General features: G+C 43.6%; 1 protein-coding gene across 2 annotated transcripts in view; it reads left to right on the top strand.

The window, feature by feature from the left end:
* LOC107993230 (E3 ubiquitin-protein ligase MIB1) overlaps positions 1-14505 on the top strand; it is a 468131-nt gene that overhangs the window by 231587 nt on the left and 222039 nt on the right. The window lies entirely within an intron of this gene.

The raw sequence follows: 14505 nt of genomic DNA, 5'->3' as shown, positions 1-14505 counted from the left end.
GAGGAGAATAGTAGAGAGGGGAAGAGAGAGGATGACGGAGCTGAATGGGAGAGCTTTGTACAGGGTAGCGAAAAGGAAACAGGGAGTTGGTTGAGAAGGAGAATCTATCCACCCTGGGAGAATCTTGGGGCGCGACGAAGATAGAAATGAGGAGGAAGATGGAAGGTAGGGATCTGCGCGAGAGAGAGAGAGACGAATCCCTCTCCCTGAAAGATAGTGGAGCGATGGAGAGAGAACGAAGGATGGGAATGGCGTGTGCCGGAAAAGAGGCGCTGCGCCGAGGGGGCGGAAGAATGGGTGGAGAGACGGGAGGAGAAGCGTAGAAGCAGGGACGGAGAGAGATAGACGGATGGATGGATGGATGGATGGATAGACAGAGAGAGAGAGAGAGAAAGAGAGAGAGGGAGGGTAAAACGTTGGGTTAGAGGAGGAGAGAAGGAGAGAGAGAGAGGAGAGGAAGAGGAAAAGGGAAAGACTCGGAAGGGGATGGAGGGGAGAAAGAAGGAGGTTGGCGGGGGTTGGTGGAGCGAGCGGGCGTGGTGTGGGTGCCGGTACGGTTTTCAAGAGGAAAGAGAAGGAGAGAGGGGTGAGCAGCGAGTGGTTGGTGCATTATTGATCCCAGTGTGTGCGGACTGGGCAAAAAGAGGAGCCTCCGGCTCGGCCCGAGAAAGAGACGGAGCGATGGCGGGTAGGCGTCGCGGGGGCGAGAAAGAGGATCCGCCGATCGCAGACAGATATTAGAAATGCGTTCGCCTCTTACCAGGCGGTGTACACCGCACGCCGTGCCGGGACTGACGAACCGGGAACGGAGGAAAAAGCATCCGTCGTAATGCGGCGAATTCACACATGGCTGGTAAATTTATCGAAGGAATCGTGCGAACGAGCCGAGGAACGCAACGTTTCTTCCTTTCCCCTTTCTCGTACGCTCCCTCCCCTCCCTCTCGCTCGCCCGCTATTCTCGATACGCGCTTTCGGTCGTTGCTTTGGATCGGCCTCTCTCGGCCTCGAAAATTAAATTTTCGGACCGGAGACTTTTGCAATTTTAATCCTCGCCCCCCTCCCGATTTCGAGCTCCACATGTCGAACGATTTCTCGAGGATACGAGGTTTCCTCGATCGAAATCCAATGTATTTTTTTTTTTTTTTTTTAAGTAGAGCGAAATATCTCGACGGGGTAAATGGAGTATATATCTTGTCGAGAGCAACGTTTCTCAAGGATGCGTTTAATTTTTAGGGGAGAAATGGCAAGGATACGGTTCGTCGAATATTTTCTCACGAGTTTCCTCGAGGTTTGGGAGAAGGCTCGACTATTGCCATCCGTTTCAAAATATTTACACTCGCTTTAATCGATCCCGCTATACGAAACGTCGTGTCATAGTACGTTTATACTTCGTCGAGGATCGACCGATCCGTAAATCGTTGCCGACTAAAAATAATCGAACGGCTAAATATGGCAACTCGGAATAATAACTCGGTCTGTTACCATCCAGATTCGGGCTATTAATGTTTTAAACGCTTCGAACGTCGGAAAGAAATGACAGGAATTGCGCGAATTCCAGAAATGTCGGTCGAACATCGCTGTTTCTGAAGTATTCTTGCTTGATCGTGCCGCGTGAAATTCTCGCATTCGTGTGTGTGTGTGTTTCTCGTGGAATTTTTGTTGCTCTCGATGATTAGACGCGGGCCTAATTTATCCGTGAAAACGAAAAAGAAGAGGAAAAGAGGAAAATGTCGATCGAGTCGAATAGTCGAGGGAAATACGTATATACGTATAGTATATGGAAGATAACAGGGGGAGGGAGTTTCATTCTTCGTGGAGAATGGGGAAAACGGAAGAACATCGGTGCAATTTTTTCGCCGTTCGGTTACGAGCCCTGGGATTCGACGGAATGCGTTGTGTAATCGAATGCAATCATAATAACGTCCCGTTTGGAATGTTATCAAAAGTGCACCGTTGCATAAATAAAATGCATTTAATATTGAACGGCCAAACGGGAGAGCGCAATTCCCTCCCCCTCCTCCCTCCGATATTATAGGCGATACGAAACCTATCGCGGGATGGAACGAGGCGGTAAAATTTTTCCAAATGCCATGATTTCCACTGCTTTCTCTTCTCCGTGGAAAAAGGGAATTCCTCGACGGACGGGTATTGTTGAAGGAAGGAAGAAAGGGGGGAGAGAATTTTCGCTCGAAGGTCGTGGAAAAATTATCCACCATATTTATTAATTTTCCATTATATGATTTTTCAGCGATGAAAATAGGATATTAAATTCAGAACAGCCGTATAAAACGGGCACACGTTGTTTCAATTTTCGAAATTTCAACTCAATTTGTTGTTTTTCCAAAACAGATAGAGAGAGAGAGAGAGTATAAGAGCCATCGAATCAACGATACGTTTTTTCGCGCTCTAAATAGCGCTTGGCGTTTTATAAACGAAAAGCTGAAGACTGGTCGAATCGAGTAATACGTGTAACAATATTCATCTTTTCGAGGCGAGAAATTTTCTGTGTAATTCTCTTTTTCGTTCCTCGTTTTCTCCTCGATGCAGAAGAATATCGCCACTCGATCGTCCTCGAAATCCCAAGTATATATACATATATATATGTTGACTGGGCAGTGAAAACAATAAAAATAAAAATGTACGGATTCAACCGAATGAATATATTTAATTACACGCAATTGCGCGTATCCGTTTACAAAACATTTGAAGCACGTGTGTCGAAGAGAAACAAGTAGGTACCAACTATTACATATTGCCGGTTTCAATATTCAATAACAAAACCAGGAATAAAATTTCAGTCAACTTTAAATTCTACAACAATGTATATAAATTCTCGTCCTTTCGAGGAGAGAAGTGGGGACGCAAAGAGCGAGGATTCGACTTATCAATCGATTCGAAGCATTCTATTCGATCCACGATTTCCTCGCGGCGTTCGAAATCAATAGAAGAGGGGAGAATGTTCTCCTATCCATAACAATATCCATAAATTTCCAACCCCCTTCTGATAGAACAAACGACCGGCCGACGATCCGAAATCGAGAAGTTTCCGCGCAGAAACGTTCCAGGAAGGAAAAGAAAGGTCGTGAAGGTGTCGGTTATTCGAAAAAATCCACCTCTCGATTCGACCCACCCCTTTGCTCGCGTCTTTTTAACCCCATCCGCGCACTTCTCTTTCCCTTCGTTCGTGGCCACCGTATAAACGATTCACACGCGTATGATTCGGTCAATCTTTGAGGAGGAACAATCTTTGCATTGTTCGAAAGATGGCGGGTGAGTTGAAAGGGCGGTAAATTCGTATCTCGAGTATCGCAGCCAGGATCGCGATGGCGATGACGTTTTGACGGTTTCCTCGATCAACTTTAACCGGGTAATTAATGGCGAGGAGGGGGAAATTAGAATCGATCGAAATTAGAACGATTGCGCCCATCTCGATACATAGGATCTTATCTGGATTCTTGGAAAGTGTCCTGCGCCCGTCTTCCGGACTAGTAGCAAGCGTAAGTAAGCTCGATTTCCGCCACTTCATGGGCCGGTTCAGTCGAAGCATACCTTGAATTATGCACACTGGACCCCCCTCGCTGTCTAATAGTCGATCCATTCTTGTTTCGAAGGCGAGGGATCCCTTGGAGAATGGATCGGATGAATAATTATCGCTGGAGAGGCAAATTCCTGCGATTCGGTACGGCATCGTTACGTTAAAGGGGAGATGGATCGAGGTGAATGGACAAAGAGAGAGAGAAATCCCGTTTTCGACGAAGAAACGATATCGAGGGATCCAAATTGCGGATTTTCTTTCTTATCCAAAACCGGTAAGGAGTGAAATTTCGTTCGCGCGAATTGCAGCAACGGGGGGAGAGAGCACAATAGGCGGCCGCGAGTTGAAACCACGGTTTTGAGACAAAGCGTCGGGTCGCGGCTGCCATCGCCTCGGCAAGGATCTCCCGCGTCTCGACCCATTTTCCCCGGGAAAAGCCGATAACAAACGGTTCTCGCATTCTTGCGTCTTCGACCCAGATTTCCCCCTTCGTGTGCGTGCATCGCCGGGACTCGTTGCGCGCCAACGTTCCCTCTCTCGTCTGAACCTCCTCGAGCGGGTCTCCACTGTTCTCGCATCTTGCGTCGCCGCTCCAGAAAAACGCGTGTAAACGAACGCTCGCGGCTCTCTCTCTTTTGCTCTTCCAAGCTCTCGAACCCGTCTCCTCGAGGGTTCAACCGTGCCGACTGTGCAACATTCCAGGTCGAAAGAGAGGTAAATAAAGTCGTAATTATTTGACCAATAATGGGAAATAATTAGGAGTAAACTCTTGCGTTTCGTAACTGTGAAAAAGTTAAATTATTGATCTTTCCCCCCATTTTTCGCATGCAACCTCGGCAATAACGAAAGTTATAAAAGTCTCCCCTTCCTTTTCACTCTTCTCTACGGATGGTAATTAATCGACGATATTTCATCCCACTCGCGATACCATATCTTCCTACGTATTACCACGCTCGGACGACCCGATCGTATTTTCTCCCTCTTCCATCCCGATCGACTTATCGTCCAATGAAAACTGTCGCAATCCCTTTCCGCGATATACGAAACTGCTGTACACAATTTTTCCATCACGGGGACAACAAGCGACGGCCTGATCTACGCCGCCGATCTGCGAATAGATAGAACACGGCGCTTAAGCGTCGATCCGGTAATTCCGCTTCGTCCCGATTTCAACCGGATCTGCGCGCTCAAATATCTCCCTCGGTCTCTCGATTTTCAGATCATTCCCCCTCGCAAGGCGGGGGAAGTGACTCGAAATCCACGATGCACGAGACTTTATTCTCCATGCGAGTTGACGCGAAAGTCACGAAGAAGGGGACAAGGGGAGAGAGGGGAATGGCTCTGGAGAGGAAGATAGGGATGCGAGGTGATGGAGAAGATGTTACTTTTGTATTGAAATGGGTTCGTTTTTTGTTTTTTTTTTTTTTCGTTGTTAATTTTTAATTTACGGATCGTAGCGGTAGGGGATGGTTGGCCGATGGCTCATAGGAAATATTTGATTATCGGGACTGGTTATGGTGTATTATTGGAATATTGGATATCATTATGGATTGGATATCCATTATGGTTATTACGCGTTGGTGGCTTAGATAATCACTTTCAACCGTGCCTCCTCTCCCCCTCTCTCTCTCTCTACGCGTATAATGGGTCATCAATCGGTGTATTTATTGCATTTCGTTATGATTATTGGGTGCTTACAGGGTAGTGCCGACACACGCGATATGGAAGACGTTTAACGTGTAAATTTATCTAAATTTTGTGACTGGAAATAAACGCAATTGATTGTTGAATATCGGATAATGCCGCGCAAAAATTACCCATCTAAATTCAAAGTTGGATGAATGAATTGAGAATTTTGTTGCACAGGATTCTAAGAAAATATACGGAGAGAGGATTGAGCTCGATTTAGGGCTAACGTTGTTCTTACCCTCTCCCCGCGGATGGATCTCCTTTCTCCGTGCGGCTTTAATGCGGCCGGCGCATCTGCCGCGGTTGCTTTTAATTTTCGGGGCGTCATACCGTGGATATTGGTGGCCGAGCGGCGTTCCGCTTCGTTTCGTTTAGTTTCGTTTCGTTTCGCCTCCCATTGTCTCGAGAAAGTGTCTCTCCCCCTCTCTCTCTCTTTCTCAGGCGGGGAGAAGGGAGGAGAGGGAGATACGCGTGCTCCTCGTTTCGCCGGGGATATTGCGGGAATAATGGCGATATTAATATTCCGCGCCGCGGCGCGTTTTCACCGCGGTGCAAAAACGTGTCTTCTCCTCCTCCTCCTCCCTTCCTCTCCTCCTGCAAATATCCTTCGGGGGGATAATGCGCCCGCGAATCCTCCTCCTCCTCCGCCTTTTTTCCGCCTGCATCTTCTTGCACCTCCTCTTCTATTCTCAATTGATTATCGACCGTGGCTCTTCCTCTCTCTCCCCCCTTGGAATCCAAGGATTTCTCTCGATTTTCTTTGTTTCGCATCTTTCGAAAGGGAGGATTATCGGCGTGGAGGAAGGAAAATTTAGGCGAACGAAAGAAGGAGGGAAGGAGAGGGAGAGCCACCGCTATAAAATATATTCTCGGCTGGAATCCTTATTGGAAAAAATTCGCTTACACCGAATACGTCAATTGGTCGGGCGAGCCGCGTGAAAAACATCCGAATCCGCCTCGCCCTGTTTTTTCGGACGCGTGTCGGTCGCCGCTGGAAAAACCGCTGACGAACGCTGACGAGCGGCGGAGGGGTGGGTTGCGCGGACAGGAAGCGGATATTTTACGAGCCGTGGCCCGTCATGAATGACAATCCGAGGGGCCGTGGTGGAAGCTCATAAAAGACGATCAGCTCGTAAAATTGATCACTGCTCGATAACCCCTCGAGGTCTCTGACCCTTTATCTCCCCGGTTGAGGGAGAGGGGAGGGCCAACGGTCGTACAACAGGTTAGCCGGGAAATAAGATAAGGGTATCGAAACGGATTTTTCGAAAATCAGTCGACCTATTTCCCTTACATCCTCGTTCGAGCAACAGCTATTAATAATCTCGAGCGCAATTGCCGTAAGAAATAACACCCGCCGTGATAAGAAGCTGTATCTCAAAATTAAAACTCGACCCGTCCCCCGGCAGGATATTCGGTTGCCGAAACTTATCACTTAGCCTGGAAACTGGATTTTCCTATCCAAATTTCGCAACTGACGGCTGAGCGTGTAAAATGTGCATTACACGCCCCGTGTATTAAAGGCCTCCTCCCCCCCCTCGCTTCGCGCCGGCGTAAATAATATTTCAGAAGCGGAATCCGCCTCGTTTACCATCCTCGCGCGCAATAATCCGTCAACTTTCCTCGCCCCCTCATCCGCGCTTCTCGTCTCCAACAATTTAATCATAAAGCCGCAACGGTTCGGGATCGCTCGTAAACAGGGAGGGGAGGGGCACGCAGCTGCGAGAGTATCGCGTTTACCTCATCGATCTCGCGTTACATCGATCACCGCGGCGGGGGAGGGGGGCGCGCGCGGCGGAATTATCGCCGGGCAAACATTTACCCGAAACGGCGTTGAAATCGTCTCGTAGTCGAGATCGACTATCTATCTATCCTGGCCCCAAATTTTCGAATTAAATTTTCGCTTCGTTTCGGTGGCGAATTTTAACGATTGGAGGAGGAGGTGGGGGATGGTTCGGAGGAGCCGTGAGAGAAAATGGAGATTTAGAGAGAAGGAAGTGGGGGAAAAAGTTGGGGGAAAGGGGAAAGAGGAATGGAGAAAGTGAGGAGGGGGGATGGACTCGGCAGGAATTAAATAACGGCACCGGCACGCTTAGACGGTGGAGAAATGTGCGGCACGTATGCAATTTTATCCTCTGATTTGTTTACTCTCGCGTTTACTCTGCCGCGCTCCCACGGGGGCCGGACGTGAATTTATTCAAGAGGAGCGAAGCGTGCCCACCAACGAATGGCTCTCGAGGCCGGATGGCGTTAGTCGTGGGCCGGGGTTTGCTCCATTTTTAAAATTCTTTACGACTTTTTCCCCGAGTCGCGTTCTCGCTCCTCCCGCTATTCTCGCTCGCGTGTGAACAGTCGCGTATGAATAGGGGTGGCGGGGAAAAGGCAATTTCACATCTGACTAGCTGCTAGTCGATCCTAGATTTCATCGAGTTTTTAATCGTATCTGAATCTTTGTTCGTTCTCCTTTCTTTTTTTTCTTTTCGAAATTAGTATCGATAAGTTCTGTATCAAGGGGGGGAGGGGGGAAATTAAATATACGCGAAATATATTGGACGTTGATTCGAAGATCGTTAAATTTCACGACAATTTCATTATGCGCGTATTATACGTAGAAGAACAATCGTGATTTATTTTTAACTAGTTACCCCTGTGCATAAATTTTAATACAAACGGTAATCATTCATAATATATTCCACCATCTAACGTTAATATTCATTTCATTTTGTTGTGTCATTTCATAAACTATAATTAAGGGAATATTTTATATAATATCGCGATTTTATTAATATTTAAATTTCTCCGTATAACTTTGAATATATTATTATCCCGCTGTACGTTTTTTTAAATAATAAATAATAATGTTGTCTCTATCGACGTTTACTCGGAAACCGTTCTATGGAATCGTTGTAATTTTTTACAAGACTATAACGTTTCACCGCGAATCCAATTTTTCCACAACTGAAATAACTTCTTTCCACTCTTGACGCAGCTTTAACTAGTGGAACCGTGATAGAGAATTTCATAAATTCTAGCTAAATATTTGTACATGGAGAGAGAGAGAGAGAGAGAGAAGAAAAAAAAGCAAGGAGGGTAAAAATGAATATGTATGATGCGCTGCACTCGACTCGATTCGTACGAAGAATATACACCCTGTATTCATATCGAAATTATTCGCGCCTGCGTAATTTTCTTAGCTTTTATCGCCAAGCTTATACACGTTGTTATAATAAATAAACCTCGAAATCTTTTCCAGATCCACCCGTCGCGTCAGCTTTGCCTCTTGCCGTTATTAATCGTAAAAATGCAAATTCGACAAATTCGTGGAAGAGTGAAAAATCAAGCTGAGAAGAAACAAGATTTTCTTGCGTTTTTCTTTCCAAAATTTACCCGCGAATAGATAATATAGAGAAACGAACTTTCTTTATTTTCGGCCGTATACCGCGTAATATGCATCGGTATTCGCTTTTTCTTTCTTTCTTTTTTTTTTCCTTTTTTTTTTTTAAGCGAAGCGTATAAACCAAGTTGAACGAAACGTGTAGAAGAAAATTGGCGATAATCTTTCATACGCGAGCAAAAACTTATTATCGGGGAAAAGAAATTTTATCGATACTTCATCTCTATGGTAAATAGAAGTAAATTCATAAAATTCGTCTTTCGTTAGCGCGAGTGAACTATTTTTTTTTTTATAAAAGGGAGGATGATAAACTTCGTCTCTACTTTCGAAATATCGTGCGCCTTTTTTTTTTTTACGTTTTCGCGATAAGTTGGAGCGAACGGTATTCAAACTTTTTTCCCCTCTTTGGAAAAATGTCAAAATGGGTACGTTGAAAGAAGGTACGTTTCCGGTTTCGAGCGAAATCCACATGGCGTTCATGCATATACGGAGGGAAGGTATTGTGTTTCCAGTTGGATCGATACCTCGCGCATAATCCTTCTATATCGAAATACCGCAATTAACGTCAAGATAGAATGCTCCATTAGATGCTATCCCGCCGATCTCGTGTTTCCTGCAAGTGTTTGACTATTCACGTGACCCAATTCCCCGTGTTATACACGTAACGCGTAATAGTCGCCGATGTTGCAAACAACCGATACCCATTCATTAACCACGTACGTCCTGGTCACTTCTTAATTAGTCCATTCATATCGGGTTTAATTGCCTTTCCTGGTCCCGAGATTCGACCTGTGCTCTTGCTCTGCCCGTTCCTTCTTTCGTTTCCCGCATTCGTCGAAATCGTTTCGACGTCGCAGAGAATGTTTCCTTCTTTCCCCCCCCCCTTTCTCTCTTTTCCATTTCGTCGCGATCGAGTAATTAAAATGCGACGAAATTCCTCGCGTTGTTTTTCGACGAATTAATCAATTAATTAATTAATTTCCCTCGCTCGGATATTACGTTAGAGATGTTCGAGAGGGAAATTTTTCTCTCATAGGTGTAATTAAAATATTGTCTCGGAGAATTCTTTCCATGCTTTGGTCGCGAAAAAAGGAGGGAAGAGAAGAGGGAGGATCTTCTTTCCGATCGATTCTCGATCGAGCCGCAAAATTTTACGACATCGAAACGCTCGCTTTCGAATTCGTAGCCCTGATATTGCGGATAAATTATCCATTGCGTTGATCAGTCATGCGCGAAATGCGGCGAGATATGCGCTACAGCTCGTGGAACGTGTGCATGCCTCGGGCATATCATTGGCCTTCAGGAATGGGAGTGTGTTCCTTTCGGATACGATACTCGAGAATGTCCGCGTCTATCCTTCTATTCCGCTGCTTGATCCGTATAATTCGAACGGGATAGCGCCACCGTGTTTCGTCTTAGTCGTGTAACCGTGGAAATTTTGCAGCATCGACATTTGATACTCGAAATTGTATGTGCGCTCAAAAGATTCTCAAAAATTGCGAAAGATGTTGAGAGAAAGTCGCTATAAATAATAAATTTGGAGGAATCTTCGCAACGACGCGTGAAAAAAAAAAAAAAAGAAAACAATGCAATTAAAAATGTTTCGAAAAGGTATCGAAAATATAGAAAGCAAATGTTTCGATATTACGCTTTGTGCGCGGGAAAATTGAATTTGAAAATTCTTTGAGTGCGTATGGAAGCGATTTTATTTTATTTTATTTTGTTTTATTTTTTATTTTTTTATTTTTTTTTTTTTTTTTCAATATTGACACTTGCAAATATCGATGAAAACCTCAATCCATCGAATACATGGCGTATTCGAAATTTAATTAGGGGAAGTTGTGTGCGATGAATTTTTAAATTCGATTTCGAAACAAAAAAAAAAAGGAACGATAGAATTGCGCGCGTCACTTTTTTCGATCGTGGAATCGTTTCGTCCATCGGTATAATACCACTCATTATTGGGATATTTCGATAAGCGGTTTATAAAAGTTATCGGGGACGAGGAACGATCGAAAAAGCTGCGCTATATTTTCCGTGAACGTACGATCCAATCTTTGCCCGCGTATGTAAAAACGATGGAGAAAACTCGATAACGCCAAACGTATGTGGAAAAATGAACTCGTTTCGCGAATGAATTCACCGATATCGACGCGATTTGTTAGCCTGATCGAAAAGTTTTCTACGTGCACGTTTTTTACACACAACTTTATTTCGATTCGTTACTTTCGCTTACTCTCGCTTTTCCGGACAAGATTTAATTTTTAAAGATTGGAAATGGAACGAGTTGCCGAACAGCCGGGGAAGAAATAATTAAGCAAGATCGTAAAGAAACTGACCGAGAGGTGGCGGCCTCGAGCGGACGCTGGAATAAACAATCCCTATATACCGCACAATCGTAAACTGCGGATTTTTATGCGAACACGTATTTTTCGATAACGTTGCAACGTATATATTTTATATACATAAACAGTTACATATTAATTTCACTTACAACGTATCCCATCAAATCTCGTTTCACAGATACTCGTTTTTTCCCACAAATAATAATTTATCATACGAATAAATATTACGATATACGCTGTTTACAATTATAATGTGCACGCGATAAAATTACCGACACTCCGCGATACATTCTAAATAATAATAAATGATATCCCACGTATAACGGTCGAACGTTTAAACTTGCATCAATTCCCCCACCGAACAATAGGAGAAGGGTACATTTTCGATTGCTCGAGTTATACATGGATTAATCATACTTCCTTTTTCTTTTTCTTTTTTTCCCTGTCCGCGTTAACGCGGAGTTACGAGTTTCGTTGATTTTTGAACGGCGGCGAGATCGGCGCGAAAAAGTGGGAAAAGTTACTTCGTCGAAAGGAGGGACGTGACGATACTCGCGGTTTACACGCGTACGCACCGAATCTCGGCCGCATGCCCGATGCATCTCACGTACACGTCGATCGATGCCATAGATACTCCTCGAGGCATGCCGTAATTTCAACTCGCCTCGCGATTTGCGATATCAACCGGCTCGAGGCTTGCGCCACCGCTGGTTATCCATCACCCACCGCTTCCCATTGTCCGATAAAGCCCGACCCCTCTTTCCAATCGTATTACAGTTTCGACGAATCTCTGCTCGATTCGGATCGACTTAGACCGGGGAAATTGAATTTTTCGCGAGGCCAGATCTTGATTACGATTACTTATCGCTCGAGTTTACTGGAAATCGAAATTTGCCAAAATTTGTTGAACGTTGAGGTGAGATCATACTTTACGAAAAGATTGGAGAATTTCAAATTTTTGGAATATTTTTTTTTCTTTTTCGTAATTAAACGTAAATTATATGGTACGTAGAAAGAGAGAGAGAGGGGGAATCTTGCGTACTTTGTGATTTTTGAGATGAAGAACACGTTTCGAGTCTCTCTCGGTCCTACAACGTCGAAATTAAACCGTTGGAACCAGTTTCAGGTGGTTTCGGGTGGATGTGATACGTGAAAATTCTTAGAGCAGTCAGTGTGTATAGACACAAGACGATAAGACGATACTTAAACAGTTGGAAATCATGTATGGTACACACAAGTTTGATATATGGAATTCCTCGTAAGTTTATGGTATGTTGGTTTAACATACCTCTTCGCGAGTGCATAACTGGGGGGAACTATTTATGATGTATAGATGCGCGCCGCTTATTAACTGTTTAAAATCACTTACGGTTAGAGTTGATTTACAGTGGAAGTTCCACTTATGGCACGTGATATATAACGCCACTCCGGTATATAAATTAGTGTTCAGACGAACACTCGAGGGTTTAAGACCATCTATAATGTATGGATTTCGCATCCACCCTGTTACTCGACACTTGGAATTCGCACTGTGCGTGCACAGGAAGCGATATTATTATCTCGAAAAATTTTTCACGAAACATTTTTTCTTTCAACGCAAGATCAATTATTTCTAAATCTTTTTTTTTTTTTTTTCCCCACTTGAGAATTTCGCTCGCCTCAAAAGCGTTGTAACTAATATGTAACGAGACGGTAATTTATGTTTCTGTATAAGCGGTATATGCATATCACACGCGCGTAATCAATCTTCTGTACACTACTTATTACGGAACAAGTAACAATTCCAGAAGAACGCTATTGAAATGTAAAAATAGAACGAAACGCGTTCCTCTTTGCTCTCGTTTTGTTTCAAAACGAGATTATATTTGGCTAAAATTTTTATTTCTTAGTCCGATTAAACATTATCCCTCGTTTCGACAATGATTATTTTCCATTATTATTTTCGTGACTCATAACCGATTTTTCTACGGCGATCCAAAGAATAGAATCGGTTACTATTTTCGATCTTCTCCGATTATCAGGATTCTCAATTTTTCTAAAACGATTCAAAGAATAGAATCGGTTATTATTTTCGATTTTCTCCGATTATCACCGATTTTTCTACGACAATTCAGAGGATAGAATCGGTTATTATTTTCGATTTTCTCCGATTATCAGGATTCTCAATTTTTCTAAAACGATTCAAAGAATAGAATCGGTTATTATTTTCGATTTTCTCCGATTATCACGATTCTCAATTTTTCTAAAACGATCCAAAGAATAGAATCGGTTACTATTTTCGATATTCTCCGATTTATTACCAATTTTTTTATGATGACCCAAAGAATAGAATCTTGATAAAAGCTCATCGTTATTCGATTGAGTCGCCTTTTTCCCAAATTACTTTTACAAGTATATACGTATTGACAAATTATAATTAAGGTTATCTCGTTCAAAAATGACCGACTTTTCTACGATCAGAGAATAGAATCCAGGGCATAGAATCGGTTACTTAACGAGAGTTGTTCGACTCGATCGCGAATTTTCCACGCGTTCGTTTTTATCAAATTACTTTTACAAGCCGATCTAGTGGATTCATTTAGGCTGGCTTTTCGTATATACATATATATATTAACGTCACCGGTGCAAATGAAAATATTTATGTTTGTTTACGAAGACACACTCTGTGTAACGAGGGGAAATTGAATGGCGGAATTAAAAGCGGGGGCAAACAGCGGCGGCGACGAGAAGCGCGCGTTTTCATTTTCGTGTTTCAATTCGGCGGGAGCGAGGTGGGAGAGAGGGGCTTGCTATGAAAATTTGAAAGCGATATCGTGCCCCCTTTGATCGATTCGAGGGAAGATACGATCGCGTAGCGATTTGTACTCTTTTGCTAGTTTGCGGAAAAAGTGTTTTCGCTCGAACGAATGAAAGGGCCGTTCTTCTTGGCCGGCGGAGGGAAGCAAAAGCCAGGACAAACGCGTTTTTCGAGGAATGTCCCGCCGATTGGATTAATAATCGGATCGATAATTGGATCGTTAGCGTGTCGACGAACCGTGTGAAGGACGAAAAGGAAAAAAAATTCGTAAAATTTCTTTGGCAAGTTGGCGCTTCGAAATAAACTCGAAAGAGATTTCGATGATTCGAAGATGATCATTGATCCCATTTCCTGATAAAGCGGGAGGCGAGTGAACGAAGATTGTCGTATCAATCTTCTTGGCTCTCCGATGCTGGAAGATATTCCGTAGATATCCTGTATCGCGAGCAGGAAGTTAGTTGATAATTCTGGAAAACGTCAGGCGTTTCCCTTTATACACGTATACACGTTTTAATCCGTGAAAAAACGCTGAATCGAGAAGAGAGGAAGGGCATATTGTTTATTAAACCGTGCCCTTATACAAAGAAGCGAATGAAAAATAGAAGAAATATTGCGTTTCGCGAAACAAAAAAGAAAAAGGAAAAAAAAAAAGAAAAAAAGAGGGACACAAAAGAATACAGCGAAATCATAAGCTCTAGCAATGAAAAATATGAAATGATGCATTGATATAAATCCTCCATTGCAC

The sequence above is a fragment of the Apis cerana genome, linkage group LG16, assembly GCF_029169275.1.
Source record: "Apis cerana isolate GH-2021 linkage group LG16, AcerK_1.0, whole genome shotgun sequence".
Taxonomy (NCBI): domain Eukaryota; kingdom Metazoa; phylum Arthropoda; class Insecta; order Hymenoptera; family Apidae; genus Apis; species Apis cerana.
The sequence above is the reverse complement of the archived record's forward strand: the minus strand, read 5'-3'. Positions and strand labels throughout refer to the sequence as shown.